Source organism: Pogona vitticeps, chromosome 4 (assembly GCF_051106095.1).
Source record: "Pogona vitticeps strain Pit_001003342236 chromosome 4, PviZW2.1, whole genome shotgun sequence".
In the NCBI taxonomy this organism is placed as follows: domain Eukaryota; kingdom Metazoa; phylum Chordata; class Lepidosauria; order Squamata; family Agamidae; genus Pogona; species Pogona vitticeps.
The window spans coordinates 89,304,380-89,321,751 of record NC_135786.1 but is presented as its reverse complement, the minus strand read 5'-3'; the positions used below and the strand labels follow the sequence as shown (position 1 = coordinate 89,321,751).

At 40.8% G+C, this 17,372-nt stretch overlaps 1 protein-coding gene across 3 annotated transcripts in view; it reads left to right on the top strand.

The window, feature by feature from the left end:
* LOC144588798 (uncharacterized) overlaps nt 1-17,372 on the top strand; it is a 349,859-nt gene that overhangs the window by 10,588 nt on the left and 321,899 nt on the right. The window lies entirely within an intron of this gene.

Sequence of the window (17,372 nt, the reverse complement as noted above, 5' to 3'; positions counted from 1 at the left end):
TAGATGCATTCCATGGTTCATACTCACAAAATTAATTTGTAGTTTCACACTATTTGTCTTATATCCCATCCATGTATGCCAACTCTTGCCACTCCAATATGTGGTACCTTTCCCATAAGGATAAGGTTGTTCCCAAATAAGAGTGAAGTAAACTAATTAACTTGTGGTTTTGTAAAGTTTGTACTGAAAAATCTTTTCTTGGTTTGAAAGGTGGAATTGTCAGGTACAATAACCTAGTGTTTAGTTCATACAGTGGTAGGAAGAAGTGAGGTTCTTTTCTTGCTTTGGTTTCTTGGGGTAAAAGGATGCACAACAGAGTATTGATGTACATGGGAAGCCTGATTCGGCTAGGCTTTTGGGATATGTAAGGGATGTGGTGGCGCTGCGGGCTAAACTGCAGAAGCCTGTGCTGCAGGGTCAGAAGACCAAGCAGTTGTAAGATCGAATCTACGTGACGGAGTGAGCTCCTGTCGCTTGTCCCAGCTCCCACCAACTTAGCGGTTCGAAAGCATGCAAATGCAAGTAGATCAATAGGGACCACCTTGGTGGGAAGGTAACAGCGTTCCGTGTCTAAGTCGCACTGGCCATGTGACCATGGAAGATTGTCTTCGGACAAAATGCTGGCTCTATGGCTTGGAAACGGGGATGAGCACCGTCCCCTAGAGTCGAACACGACTGGACAAAAATTGTCAAGGGGAACCTTTACCTTTTACCTAAGCATATAACTATTGAAAGATCCATAGCTGAAGGAGATGAGGATCTGCTGTCCTCAAAAAGACCAAGAAATAATGAGGAGTGAGATGGAATGCATATAAACACACTTGTTGATTTGTCCATAGTTCCTGGCTATTCATGTACCTGGCTACTGAGAGATATACCATATTGTACACCCACATTTTGCCTGTTTTATATTGGACATGCTTGTGTAATAGTGGAATGTACACCACTAGCCTAATTCATTTCACTTGCCATGGAATATGACTTTTGTCATGCAGATGCAATCAGATTTAAGTCAAAGATGGGTGACAGCAAAGCTCCTGGGACTTTCTCCATTTTCCCATCTCAGAATCACACCTGCCCTTCCCTACAGTGCAAAGATGTCTGTGTTTCTTTCCACCTCTGACATGAGCAAAGAAATATAGCATTGGAGGCAACCCTTGGAGTGAAATTCTTTGTGAGAGTGTAGGACTTTGCACAAGTAGGACTGTGACATTTGCTAATTACTTCCATTATTTTATGTCGTTAAAACATCTTGATAGCTCATTTCTAAACATGCAACACACAGTACTGTGTTTTCACCTGTAGGTGATGCTAGCAAATTACAGACTTTGTTTCCCTGCCGAACAATAATTGGCTCATTCTGTATTTTCACTAACTAGTGGCACTAGCCATTTCTAAGGTTGTTAAGATATCTTTGTTTCAAAATAGTTTCAGATTTTGCTAGAGGCATTCGGCCTTGCTTCCATCATTAGGGCTAACAAGCTGCCACCCAAAAAACACACTACCTGCATCTCCACCCCCTTAAGGATAGCCTTAGTCATATATGCAATTATACCCTTTGCTCAGTGCACTTAACAGCAAGGGCAGTTTACTGTTCTCTGGTGGCAAAATTAATATATTACCGGACTGCATGCGCCTATGTTTTCTTTATTTTGAATAAAGCTAAAGAACACTGCAATAATAAGATCAGATTTATGAAAGACGGCCTGGCTTAGCAACATGCAAACATAAAAAATAATTAAGTACAGCATAGCAGAGAGGTATGCAACCAAATGCTGTGGGCATTAATATAATTAATTGGAACTCGCCCCCCACCCACCACCCCAAGAAACCTTGCTTTGCTCTGCTATATTTATGGAAGAGTCTCAGAATGAAGGCCTTTGTGGTGTTTTACAAGGAAGCCTATGAAAGAAAGTAGTTGTCCATGGCCACTGCTTCATGTGTGGCTTCTCAGAAGGACTGGTGCGGTTTCAGTCTGGCACTGAATACACAGGCAATTGGAAGCTAGTTGAACACCCTCAGTGTGGATTGTTAAGAGGCACAAGGGCAAAAAAAGATGCTGGTGATATTAATAGTGCCATACACTTCAGAATCACCACAAGCTTTCTCGAAGCATAAGGAACCAGCAGTGGGCATTTCTATGTCATAGATTTAAAATAGGTTGGCTAGGAGAATTATAACTGGCTGCACAGCTCAGCAAGTTACCTGGCTGTGGAGCCAGAGGCTGGGAATTCAATTCCCCATTGTGCATCCCAGAAGAGCCGACCATTGTGGCCTTGGGCAAGCTGCACAATCCCAGGGTGCCCCCCCCAGAAGGAAGGCCTGGTAAATCACTTCTGAGTATTTTCTACCTGAAAAGGGCCACTATAAGTCAGAATTGACTTGGCAGTGTGCACTTGCAAACCTACACACCTACAAGAGAAAAATGATAAGAACTGTATTTCTGTGCAGGGGTAGACAATATGTGTTCATTTGGGTCTCCAGATTAGGAAGGTTGAAAGACCTTGAGGGAGAGAGCTGTGGGGCACTGGAGATCATCACTGCCTGTGCTGCTAATGTGCATGGCATCTACACATACTCTGCCGGCAACCCATTGCGGATATGCTTTCTCGTCACCTGTATTAGGGTTGCCAGATCTCAGGACACTGGCTGAAGTCTCAAGGAACTGGTGTGCTTTCTCCACATCTCTAGCTGAGGAGACAAACCTGAGAGAAAGCAGCTGTGATGGAGGGAAAAGGTTTATTTTTCTGTGGGAGATAAATGTAGAGCATTGGCACCTTTGCTAGCTGTAAAAGGTTTTACCCATGTTTCTGAGCCCATTTATGCTTATTTCTCTATTCCACAATCCTCTAGTTCAGAAGCGGTTCCTGCTCTGCTCCTAGCATTTGTTTGCCTCACCCTGTAATGTTGCGAAATCTTTACCCATGTGATATCATAAAGACTTGCCTTATAGCCTTGTGTTTCGGCCCTGAAATCTCAGGGAATTAGATACTACTTTCCTGGTGAAGCTGGTACGCATTTGGCCAGTCTGGGAAATGACTCCGTGCAATTGTATATGGAGTCTTTTCCAAATACCATGTTGGGTTGGTGATCTCTCTCTCTCTCTCTCTCTCTCTCTCTCTCTCTCTCTAATGTGGCAAAAGGTAGATCAAGTACAAAATAAGAGATACGACTTGAACCCTTTCTGCCTTCTGAAAGCCCAAGGAAACCACAGCAGGTGTATAGCAACTATTGGCAATGGCACATGAGGAGATTCCTGAAACAAAGACTTCAGGGACCTTTCATACCTTTAAGGCTGCTAGCACCTGCACCCCACCAGAACCACAACACTCCTTTTTAATTGGCAAAATGACAGAAAGTAACTTACTAATTGGTACAAAGATAAGAAAATGCCTTACTTATTGGCAAAATAGTAACACAGGTGTCTTCAAAGGACTTGACTAATGAGCAAAATTTTCCCAGCTCCAGGTGTCCAGAGTTACTGGTCTTGGCTGGGACAGCTGAGATAAATGTGTGCCTCTCCCAGACAATAATCTGTCAGGTCAGGCAAAGGGAACAAGAAGAGAAGCAGAGCGGTAAAACAGAGAACATATCCTAGAAGAGATGCAGACTAAGAATGGCTAAGACAGGTCTAAGTGGAGACTGAAGCCTGTGGATGCAAGCTTGAGCACAGGGGAAGATTGGTACATATCATTACACCACCTTGATATAACAGTCTTCTACAGTGACACTACAGATGGTGTAAATGTGGCTCAGTTCGGTGGGAGACATGGCTAGCTGGCACAGACTCATGATCGTCAGCTACATTCCCTTTAATGTAGTGTATCTGTGTGACACGTGAACTTCACTGTTAATAGAGGCAAACACTCTACAAACTAGATGAGGCCTTACAGGGAGGGAACATTTCCCAGATTCAACTAATCTGATGAATTTCTGAAAGCTAGTGTGGTGTAGCAGTGTGTCAGATGAAAGAGTTCTGTGTTCAAGTTCTGTGTTCAAATCACCACTTGGCCTATCTGGAGGGTGGCAATGGTAAATCACTCCTTGAGCATCTCACACACCTCAAATAACCTAGTATCAGATCTTCATCTTCAGAGGTGAATTCCAGACATACCTGTAATTTCTTCTGACTTTCATAACAATGAATTGGACTTGTGGATGTCAGCTGTTCAGCACAACATGCTAGTCCAGATGACCACAAGGTGGATGGAGGCAGACGGGCTATTATCACATCTCATTAGCAAAGGGAACTTCAAGTCCCAACATGCTTTTAATGCAGAAACGTCTTCTTTTGGGATTGTCCACTCTGTCACAATTTATAGAAGGAAATCTGAGGAATGGGTGAGGATTTCATTTGGTTGATGTTTCGATAAGGCTATCCCAAAATTTACTGACACTTTCATAAAAGGAAAATGGTTGAACATGATAGCAAACAAGCCTGGTTTGCACATCTCTAGCAGGAGTATCATGAAATGCCTCTGTATGGGCAAAATGTGCTATGGGGAAGGCATAGATGTGGTTGGAGTGCATCTCTCATTAATCCCACCCAACATAAAAGCTAATAGGAATCACAGTCCTGCAACATTTGGAGGGCCACACATTCTATACCCTGGTCTGTGGGTTATCTGAATATCATTTCTAGAGCTGGTGCTTTTAATTACTGTCATCTGCTACTTGATTTTTATTTATTTTATTATATTGGCTCAAATCGTGTTCGATGGTTGCCCCAATGCAGCAGAAGGGCAGTGGTGTATAAATCACTGTAGTTACATAATAGATTTGTGCTTCCACACCAGGCTACTTGAGTGGCACACAATGAGGAATCGGAAGTGATGACTTGTTAATTAGTGACAAATGGCCACTGCAAGGTCTGCCATTTTTAATGTAATTGTTGCCACTGCTTGAAATAGGTTGCAGCCGAGCCACTTTTCAAAATTTGTAATCTGAAAGGTAGAACAGAGACATTTTGGAAATGTTAACAATCTTTTGTTGTTGTTTACATATTGTAGGCTGGATTCAAAATTCTGTGTATATGTGGTATTTGTACAGTTCACCCCTAAACATAACTAGAGTATTTTCTTGTTCAACATAGTGAACATCTCTGTATTTTATTCCATTCTTCCAAAGAATTTAGATCGTCCCAAAAGCATTTTTCTCTATAGCAACCTTGTAAGGTAGGTCAGGCTCGAAGAAACAAGTCCAAGGTCACCTTGTGAGTTTCACATCTGGCTGAGGACTTAAATCTGATCTTTCCTCCGTCCTACTCTGACACTTTTATCCCTACACCCACCACATTTTCATGAGTTCCACTAGAATGGAATTCAAAGAAGACCACAACTCTACTCTCTTTAAACAAGGTAACAAAATGTGGTCTGTGATACTCTGTAATCTGATGTTGTGTCCTAATTACTTCAGTATGTTATTTTAACTTCCCTTCTTTTTTCTTCTTTCTTTTTTTTGTTAATAAGTTTTCCTGTACTACATAATAAATATCAATAACATGTTATTAAGAAAGAAACCCTCATACAATATATGTTACTTATTTTAGAATTGGTGTGGAATATACAGTACTTGAGTATGGGAGGGAGATTTTTCTTTTTAACAAGGAGGAGTATTGTTTTCACTTTCTAATTTCATGTTGACCCATACTTTTACTTGAAGTAGAATAAAAACATACATTTTTCCTGAGACGTTACCAAGATAAATTTTCTTAATATTGTGCATTCCAGAATGTGGAGCCAACCTCTGCTGCAAGGCCAAAGGCATAGATCTATTTTGCTTTAGGACTGCATTTCTCTCCTCATTCATCAGCTTCTATGGTGGCAAATCAAAGTATTGCGAATGGATCAGATCAAAATTTGAAGAAGTTGCACATGCTTTATCAATACATTAGTTGCACAGGACAAGATGTCTGGCAAAGGATGGAAGGATTTGGTTGGAATGTGTCCACAGATATAGGGGGGAAATGAACCAGCACAAAAAGTATATAATCATGATTCCACATTTTAAGACATAAATTTTATTTTATTTATTTATTTATTTGATTTTTACCCCGCCCCTCTAGACCATGTCTACTCGGGGCGGCTTACAAAATAAAACAAAACAGTATAAAAATATATAAAATCATAAAAATTACAACTACAGTTTCAATTTAAAACAATTAATTTAAAGAGAGGATTACCAAGATGGAATAGCAAAGAAAAAGAAAAAGAGAAATACTTAATTGACTGGAGGGAAGGCCTGCTTGAATAACCAAGTTTTTAACTGGCTTTTAAAAACACCACTGCACTGATTGGAGAAGGCTAAGGAGAACCCATACATGTGTTGCACATTGCTCAGAATATATGTCCAGGAACAGAAATGTGGGCTCAACTAGAACAGGATCAGAGAAGGAAGAGGCAATGGAGGAGCTGCAGAGTCAGAATCAGGCAGTTGCAAAAGAGGATCTGGAGTGATAGTGGAATGAGAGATAAGCCTTATGGGCTCCAGTGCAGATAAAGAGAAATAGAGGAGCTTGTACACTGGAAAATAAGCTGATAGGCAAGTTCTTAGAAGATGCACAGTCTGGCTGTTGGACAGCAAAGGTCCCTGAACAAGATGGTCAAGCTGAAACTGCTGGTTGGTTTCTAGGGCACAGGTGGACAACCTGTGTCCCTCCAGATGTTGTTGGATTTTGACTCCTGGTGTACCTGATGGTGAAGAATGATTGGAGCCTAACAACATCTGGAAGACCATAGGCTGCCTGCCTCTGTCCCAGAAGTATATATGGATTGCCATAGCACCCTTTAGTTGCTCCGCAGATTTTAGAGGTGCAACTTGGTCCCAGTTTGGACCATCATCTGGCCTTGATTTCAAGCTCTCATTTTGTAAAAAGTATGTCTCTAGTTCTTACAGATGCAGAGGTATAATGCAGAACATGAAGTTGGTGCTTTGATGTCTTGTTGTGGGGAAAACGTGCCTTTCTTTGTGGTGAGCCCATGAAGGAAGCCGCTTTAACAGGCACTCAGAGTTATACAAACTGAAGATATATGGGCAAATGTTACTCTTTGAAAACTGTAGCTACAATGAAGTAACCAATAACAATTAATGGTGATTGGGTATTATGGACGTAATATTCCACAGGAGGAACTTCTCCTAGCTCTGATACTGTTCTGCAGTACTTAGTGCATTTACTGATTTGAGTTGGACTCAATTATCCTTGGGGCCTTACAGTTCTATCAATCTGTAGTACTATGGCTTTCCAAAAACATCCACTGTGTTTCACAAGATTCTCCAAGAGTCAGGGGGCTTAGAGTCTAGATAGGTGCTGGCCTAAGGAAAGAAAGTTATACAGTTGTAATCAAAAATATTCAACCCCCATTGCAAATCAGTCAAAATTTGCACTTTCAGCTGTTTGCAATGAGCAAATCACACAAAAGCAATTGAAATAGCTCAACACAACACATTCTTAAAGTGGTTTCCTCAAATTCAACTGAAAATGCAACTTTTAATGAATTCTACAGTCTCAAAACTATTCAAGCCCTTCACACCAAGCATCCTTAGTACTTACTAGAGCACCCTTTTGCTGTTATGACCTGCTGCAAATGAGATGCTTAGCCAGACAACAGCTTCTGGCAGCGTTCCTGAGGAATCTTAGCCCATTGCCCATGACCAATGGCCTCCAGTTCAGTCATTTTCTTGTGTTTGCGTGCTGCAACTGTCCTTCTTCAAATCCCACCAGAGATTTTCTATGGCATTCAAGTCAGGTGACTCTGATGGCCACTATGGAATCTTCCAGGACTTCTTCTGCAGCCAAGCCTTGGTGGAATTTGAGGTATGCTTGGGATCATTGTCCTGTTGGAAGGTTCATTGATGCCCAAGCTTCAGCTTCTTTACAGACGGCATGATGCTTTCTCCTAGAATTTCCTCATACTTCAATGAATCCATCTTGCCAGGTTTCAAGTGCCAGGAGAGACAAAGCAAACCTAGTGCATCTCTGAGCCACCACTATGTTTAACTGTAGGCAGAGTGTCCTTTCCAGCATATGCTTCATTCTTCTTCCTCCAGACATATTGGTGATCCATCAGGCTGAAAAGCTCCAGTTTTGTTTCGCCGCTCCACAGAACAGAATCTCAAAACGTCTGTGGCTTATTTATATGATTTTGAGCATATTGGAGCTGATGTTTCTTGTGCTTTTGAGTCAGGACTGGTGGATGTCTCTCTCAGAGTTATGGCATGGAAACGTTCTGCTTTTAGTACACCACTTACTCTGCAAAATGAAACCTCAGTGCCTGTTGCCACCAAGTCTTGCAGTTACTCGAGGGTTTTTCTCAGAAATCTGGTTGCAGCTGTTGGTAGCTTCCTTTTTCTGCCCCGTCCAGGAAGTGTAACTGCTGTTTCTTTAACATTCAACTTGTGAACTATGCTTCCAACAGCATCTCTAGGATCATTCAGTGCCTTCACTATCTTTTTGTACCCTGTTCCTTGCTTGTGAAAGGTGATGATCTCTTTTCTTAACCTTTTGGACATTCTTTTGACTTAGCCATATTTCTAACATGCAGTCAAATGCGACACTCATCAAACCCCTAGCAAGTTTAGGCATTTCATGTGTTCCAGACATATGGTGCAACTAATGAAGCCTTTGATTCATTGCATTGGATGTGCTTGAGACAACACCTGTTTTGCATATTTGTGTTGTTGTGAGGGATTCTATTCAGGGGCTTGAATAATTTTGAGATTGCAGAATTCATTAAAAGTTTCATTTTCAGTTGAATTTGGGTAAACCACTTGAAGCATTCATTGTGTTAAGCTATTTCAATTGCTTTTGTTTAATTTGCTCGTTGCAAACACCTGAAAGTCTGTAAATTTTGACAATAAGCCTGATTTGCAATGGGGGGGTTGAATAATTTTGATTGCAAATGTAGCAAAAACAAGGAGGAAGGGTAAATTATAAATTATTAGATTCTGCTTGTTATCTCTATTGTTATGCTTAACAGTTGCTGTGAATTTGAAATTTCTGGAAAGAGATTTCTGACACAGAGAAGGAACTGATTCTACATATATTTGTTGGGGCTCTTTGAGCTGTTTATTCAGATATATGTCCTACTTAATTAACTAAGTATTAACTAGGTATTACACTTTGGTAAATATGCACAGGAAAGTTATATATATATATGTGTGTGTGTGTATATATATATATGTATGTATGTATGTATGTATATGTGTGTGTGTGTGTATATCTATATATCTATATATCTATATCTATATCTATATCTATCTATATATATATATATATATATATATATATATATCTATATATCTATATATATATACATATATACATATATATATATATATATAAAACTTTCCTATGTATATGTATATGTATATGTATATGTATATGTATGTATATATGTATATATATATATATATACACACACACACACACTGTATATATAATGTATATATATACTGTATATATATATATATACCTGCTATATATAAAATAAATAATAAATAAATATCACACACGTATACATATACATGTATACATATGCATGTATATTTGTTTGACCACACACACACACACAAACACACACAACCATATATGACGAAAAAAAGTTAATGTAGGATATTTTCCAGTCATAATAAAATATTCTGACAATCTCTCTGAAGGAAATACCTTTTATTTTCCCCTGATATCTGCAGTTTTCCCCTGCATCTCTTCCTGAAAATAGGTGATGGTGTGGGAGATTCTGGTTGCCTTTTTAAAAAATCTATGGGGAATTTTTTGCTCGTAGTCAAAACTGATAGGAAAAAATAACAGCCATCTTATGAGAATATCACTAGAAACCCAGTCTGTATGTGACAAAATGTTATTAATGTATTTATATGCCCCAGCAATGTACATGGCTGCTTTACATGATTCCCTTTCCCCATTTTATTTTGAAAACAACCCAGTAAATTAGATTTAGCTGAGAAATACTGGATGACACCAGCATACCAGCTAACCTTTGGACTAAGAATTGAACTTGCGCCTCCCTGTTACAAGTCCATTGTTCTACTCATTAAACTGTGTTGCCTCCCTTAGATCTGTGTGTGTTGTGCAAATGATTCAAAGGCTGAAAATCATTCAATCTTTAATATGCTTAATTTGCATAATAGGAAAAAATCCATGTTAATTACCATATCATACAAATTTTACAGGATGCAAATTGGATTTTTTTTCCACATAATATGCAAAATAGGGTGCCTAAATTTGGACAATTAAAATATGGCAGTCCTAATTACGTACTGTATAGGCAGGCTAGGAACTACCAAAGGGCCACCTGTGGTGTGCAGAACCTAAATGGAACCTGGAGAAACTATTTACAAATAGCCCTGGAAAATTCAGTTGTCAAATTACAGGTAAGGCTGATAGGTGCCCAATCCCCTTCCTTTGTATTCCGGTTTCTAAGTACAGATTTTAGATGATTAAAGAAGGGATAATGATTTTTTTAAAACTGGAAGGATCTAGAGGCTGGGATTCCTGGGTTTCATTAAGAGACCTCATAAATTTTCTCCCATAATTCAGGATTGGTTCTCCATCATCCCAGAGTGCAGGATATGTAATAATGGGTTCAAGCTATAGGAAGCCATATTTCAGCAGAATATCAGGAAAAACCTTTTAACCCTTAAAGCAGTATGATCATGGAACGAATTACCTTGGGAGGTGGTGAGCATTCCAATGCTGGAGGCATTCAAAAAAAGTTGGACAAGTAATCTGCTTTGATTTGGACTCCTGCCTTGAGCCACAGGGGTTGACTTGATAGCCTTATAGGCCCCTTCCAACATAGCTATTCTATGCTTCTAAGAATTGGAACAATAGACCACACCCTAACTTACATAGATTTAAAGTTTTTATTAGTTATCTTACAAGCTGCTAGAGATGGGATATTCGTATTCGTAAACCAATACAAATATCTTGTGCCCAAGTGGCCAGGATCCCCAGTCCTGCCTCCCTGAACTGATCCATCCACTTACGGGTCGCAGCACAGTGTGTGCAGCCAGCATCCTGCTCATCAGGCCAATCTCTGATGAAGTCCAGCTGCTGGTTCTCTGCCTTCCTGCTCTTCTGGCCGCTCAGCAGCTGAGCGGGGAGACTCATCATCCCTTCCCCTGACTAGAGGAGCCAGAAAAGCAGGAAGGTGGAGAAGAAGCAGCTGGTCTTTGTCCAAGATTGGCCCAAAGAGCATGATGCTGGCCACGCGCACTGTGACCCGTAAGTGGATCGATCAGTTTGGGTAGGTGGAACTGGGGATCCCGGCCACCTGGGCCCATGATATTCGTATTTGTTTACAGATATGAATATCCCATCTCTACAAGATTGTAATCAGAATTACTTGCCCTCCGTACTTTTACAGTGGAAGTAGCGTGCAATTACTTAGCTGAAGGAAATCAACCCAGAGTGCTCACTGGAAGGACAGATCCTAAAGTTGAGGCTCCAATACTTTGGCCATCTCATGAGAAGAGAAGACTCCTTGGAAAAGACCTTGATGTTAGGAAAGTGTGAGGGCAAGAGGAGAAGGGGACGACAGAGGACGAGATGGTTGGACAGTGTCATCGAAGCTACCAACATGAATTTGGCCCAGCTCCGGGAGGCAGTGGAAGACAGGAGGGCCTGGCATGCTCTGGTCCATGGGGTCACGAAGAGTTGGACATGACTTAACAACTAAACAACAAACATGCAAGTGCTCAGCAGACAATTCAGGCTGAAGCAAGAGCAACAGAATTTTTAAAAAGTGCAGTGAGCAGGGCTATCAATGTCCACTAGCCTGCTGTGTGTGTTTATCCATAGAGAGAGTGAGAGATGCTTGCATACAGTACAGTGGACCCTCCACTTACGGAATTAATCCATATTGGAATGGTGGCTGCAGGTCGAAAAGTCTGTAGGTCGAGTCTCCATTGACCTACAATGCACTGAAAACCGATTAATCTGTAACCGGACGTTTTTGTTCTGTTTTTGTTCCATTTTGGCTTTTTCTGGTCTGTAAGTCGATTCTCCGGCTGCAAGTCAAATCTAAATTTTGCAGCCAGAGAAGTCTGTAACTCGAAAAGTCTGTAAGTCGAGCCGTCTGTAAGTCGAGGGTCCACTGTATATTATCAAATGATTTAATGGTTCAAATAATTTAATGGTTTCATGGATACTCAATGACAGAGAGTGAAATCTATTGCCAAGCTTCAAGCCTTACAGTCACACCTGTAAGATGAAAATTGGCCAAATATATCCCCTCTTGCTTGGCTCCAGTTTTGCATCAGCCTCTGGGAAGAAAGTTGCAAACTAAGAGTCACTTTTGGTCATGTGTTCCAAGCTTCCCTGCCCTGATGCTCATATTGAGTTTTGCTCATTTTTCTGCCTGAAACAAAATGGCAAGGGGATCCCAGCCTTCCCTCCACCAGCTCAAGGTATCTAGCATTCGGTCATATTGTTTTGACATGTGAGGCAGAAGATCCAACAAGAGCATCTCCCAACCTATAGCAGTAAGATAGATCAGTGGTTCTTAACCTTTGTTACTCAGATGTTTTTGGACTGCAACTCCCAGAAGCGTTCAACATCAGTTCTGCTGGCTGGGGTTTCTGGGAGTTGCAGTTCAAAAACGCCTGAGTAACAAAGGTTAAGAACCACTGAGATAGATTACTGCTATGGATTAGGCAGATGTTTTCAAACAACAAAAGCCTATTCTAACAGATTTGATCCTGGCCACACAGGGGTAGATTCTTCACCAGTTTTCATATATCTGTGACTTATTCCCTTCTGTTACAAGTCTGATACAAGATCCTCAGTGCTTGTGTGTGGGGGGGGGTCTGCCTTTTTAAAGGCAGATCTAACTTGCCTGTGTCGTTTTTGCTGCCTTTCCAATCAATTAATACGAAGGGACTGCAAGGTCCTAGATACAAAACGGTAAGGGATTCAGTACAGTGTTTTTCAGGAAAAAGCTGGTTGAAACCAAGTTGGCAGACAATGCCAGTGTCAGGTGAGTGCCCTCATTGTTCTGACACCCCAGGAGTACCTGCAAGCAGCAAGGGCAGATAAGGACAACATATATCTGCTCCGCACCTTTTTTGCTGGCTTAGCCCTCCTGCTTCCTCCTAGGATAGCATCTGAGCATATGTGCGAGCAATTCTTGTGAACATCGTTCACATGTAAGAATTTCTTGGCATGAATTCTGAGAGGAACAGGTTATAAACTAATAAAAGTTCTTTGAAGAATGCCAGCTTTACAGTCAGGAGAAGGCAGTACATGGCACTATTAAGGATAACAAGAAGACTGATGGGAAATCTAATAAATGTAGTGGCATGCTGTAATAAAGAGCACTTGAAAATGGATGAGGTATAACAAAATTATTCATAAAGAGAAATAGGAAAGGATGTCATGCTGAGTGGTTACACACAGTTAGATGGAGCACTAACAAGGTTATCACGGCAAGCAGAGTGCTGGTGAGCGCAAAGATGCTCTCCTAACTAGCACAAAGAGCAGAATGGGTTTTTTTTAACCTCTCAGATCAGGAAAGCTGTGGGTTCAGAGGTTTGCTCAATGGTGCTCTTGCTTTTTAAATAATTCACTGCCAAATGGCATTACTGGCTCATTTGGGTCAGTAAAGAATGTATAAAATTGCTTTTGCATGTTGCTTGATATAAAAGGATTGTAGCCCAAATGCCCTCACTGTATGAGCTTTTATTGCACATAGCAATTTTATAAACAACATAATAAGGTGTATATTTTTGCATGGATTTTTTGGCAGTCACACCTGTATATTTCCCCCTTTTCAGCCTTGGCCTTCCTTCTTCCTGATCCCAAATACACCTACCAAGTGTCTTACTGGATTTCTTAATAAATTTACTAGTGACTTAAAATGGCTAAGATGGAACTCCTGAGCTTTCTCTGCAAAACTTTGCTTCCTGAGTCCTCAAAGACCAAATAAGGGGTGTAAATAAGAGGGGGAGGGGTTCAATTTAAGTAAGTAATAACTTTGCTTTGTTGATACCTGGGACATTGGTACAGAAAGTTCAGAGCTAGAGCATTAAGATGGGGAAGGCAGAGGTAGCAGCACCATACATGGGGCTTAAAAGTCTCTTAATAACAAATTAAGGTTCATCTCCTCTGCTTCTTTTGGAGTGGACTTGTGTGAGCTAAATAGGGTGACTTGGAGTCTGGTGATATGCTATTGGGTGTGATCCTCACATCTATCTGAGTTCAAGCATCTCTCTTTGGTCTGACTCTATCTAATATTGTGAAGTGGCTTAATAAGCAAGCTGCTTCAGGATATTGGTAAACTGAACACTTCCTCTGCTGCTCAGCAGGGGTGGGTGGTCATGGGAAGTGAGATTTCATTCAAGATTCTGGTATTGCTGGGGTACTGCATCACTTTTTTAAAAAATGTAATATTTTCATTGGTTTCTCTTAAAGGACCAGCTGAGGAACTGCCCACAGCTCTTTAGACAAACCCAAGAAAACACCCCCCCTTTTTTTAATCTGATGTATTTCAAATTGTGCATTGTTCTGTGTTCATTTTTTTTCTCCAAAATTCATTGCCCCAACTCTCAAAAATATGCTCTGTCAAGGGCTGATGGAGTAGAAGCTGTGATTCAAAGCATGGGGGGGGGCTCATGTTCCCCACCCTGCTAGAAAAAGCAGTCCAGCAAATAGGAAAATAATACAAAAATATCTTTTAAACATGCCCGGGAAATGGCACTAAGCCCAGGGATTTAAAATAGACTTCTTGAGATCTAAATGACACCAACTCATGACTATGCGTTATCAGTGTTCATGGTTAGAGACAGTAAAAATCCTTGAGAATTAATCCCCTCTCCCTAAAACTAGCCTTTGGAGAACTTTCCCTTTAGGACTGCAATTTATTTGAAGCATTAAGCCAGTTCTACAGAGAGCAACACTGAAAAGACAGGCTTTTTTTTTGTATTAGGATTCCTTGCAGAGTTCTGCAGGTTTTTGCCAAGTTAGTTAAGAAATTTCTACTGGTCTTACCCTCCAACCTTAAAATGATGAAACAGTCTTCTTGTGTTTCATCAGCACTTCTCATCTTCAGAGGACCAACTTGATATTAGGTAAGCTTATTAGGCAGTTGTGGCAGTGTTCAAACAGATCCAAGCAATTTGTTTTAAGATGACAGCATTAAAGGAGAAATAACTCGCCCCCTACACCCCTCACTACCTCTTATTTATATCTCAGCAAAGATAAAGATAAAATATTGCTTAGAAAGGGTATTCATAACAAAACATAAGGGATGGATGCTGCCCAAATAAAATTTCCTTTATAGAAACCACAAAATGCCAATCATCCACATACCTCTCTCTTTAAAGCTTCCTAATGAGCCAGGCTCTATGCACCTTACTCTGATGTGTCTGAAGTGCAAATCCAGCAATAAAGAATGACATTGACTTCCAGTCTGAAAGACCTGAACACTCAAAGGTCCTTTTCAGACATAATGCTAACTGATGGTTGTGCTGTACATGAATGATCCTTAGCCCCTTGCACGGTATCCTCCCAGCTGCTGGGAGGAGGAGATCAGAAACTTCTTCTAAATTAGCCAGAGTTCCTTGTAGGACCTGAACTTTGGAAGAACACGTTCAAACAAACAACCCAAGATGAAACTGTGCCTGATGAGCCCAGCTTGTTCATTTATTGTAGTTCAAGCTAACTAAAATGCCTCCATCACGACTACCACAAGCCAAATTCAGATGTAAGCTATACAGTACTTTCTTCTTGGACTGAAAGTGGAAGTAGACGATTCTGATGCCCTTTGGGTTCTTCCTCTTTTAGGGTGAGGAAGAAGAGTTATTTAAACTAAAGATTCATCTAGATAACTAACTCCACATGAGAATTTAGGCCAGGGTTGGGAACACATGCTATGGGCTGCTGCTTGTTTTTGTTGTAGTACCTTGTTGTAGTACCTTCAACGCCACCTCCCCAAGAAGTACATTGCCATTGCTGACAAAAGAAATACAGCAGCAAATCTGACACCACCATAAAACAACAACAACAACAATGGAGAGACTTACTTAAACCATCACTGAACAGAAAAAGGCATTTGAAATCACCAAGGCAAACAATCAGAAGCAGAACAGCACGACCATGCTAGCCGTAGTTCTAATGAAAACGTTGGCCTTGCAGACAAACATCTTCAACCAGTCAGTTTTTGGTTTGTTGTATCCAATATTGCATGCAAGGAACTCCAAGAGGTCATCAGTTACAAAAGGATAGGCTTTATCTTGACTGTGAATCCCACATTAACCACAAGGATGTGCATGAATCGAGATGCCATTTGCCAGGCTGTGGCCAAAGGGTTAAAACAATGAGCAACACCAAAAGATGGAAAACACACGCGAACTTGGGCTATGGTTCAGAAATACGGTGTCACCATGAGTGTGGTGAAACACCAAATGCAGCTTCAGAGTGTTTACACTGCCTAAAATAAATGTTGGAAAATGTAAGCACAGGCCTCAGTGGGGCCCTCAATTCAGATTTAAAATAAACCTCCCATGAGGAGGATGTAATTATCTTCCTCTTCATATTAAACATCTCAAGTTTAAAAGGAACAGGAATATAACAATTTCATTCAGCACAGGTACCTCTGTATTATTGTAGAATCAAAATGGGCAAAGAGCAGAAGTCTGTGCCAGGTAAGCTCCGTTCTGTTGTACTCATTCCTCATCAAGAACTCATCTGCCTCCCAATATTATTGCAAGTGAATTCTTCCCCCTTCTAAGTACTTTATGTGTGTGAGAAAAAACTGCATTACAAAATCTGAGGAGTGCACAATCTCATCAGGACCCCCCCCCCCCGCTTTCACAGGGGGACTTGGTGTGGGCACAGGAGAGGGCCTTCTCTGTTGCTGCTCCCAGACTCTGGAACTCCCTCCCATGGGAGACCAGGCTGGCCCCATCTTTGCTGTCCTTCTGCAAGAGAGCAAAGACCTTTCTTTTTCAGGCAGGCCTTTCCTTAGCGAGCGAGTGAATGAACAAACACAAACAAACAGTAAATTGAAATAATCAAGAACTATGTTCTAATCCACTGATTCTTAACCTTGGGTTACTCAGGAGTTTTGGACTGCAACTCCCAGAAGCCTTCACCACCAACTGTGCTGGCTGCGGTTTCTGGGAATTGCAGTTCAAAAACATCCGAGTAACAAAGGCTAAGAACCATTGTTCTAATCCATATTTTACCAATGAAAGTGAAAGTAAGCCAGTTCACATAACAGTGTAGATTGTGCAAAATTCTCCTCTATCCCTAAATGAAACAGGAACGAGGGGCCATTACTCATCTTGCACATGTAATGTATACAGCCATGAAGGCTTTGTTAGGTTTGTTGACACTGCAAATTGATAGTGAAGATTTA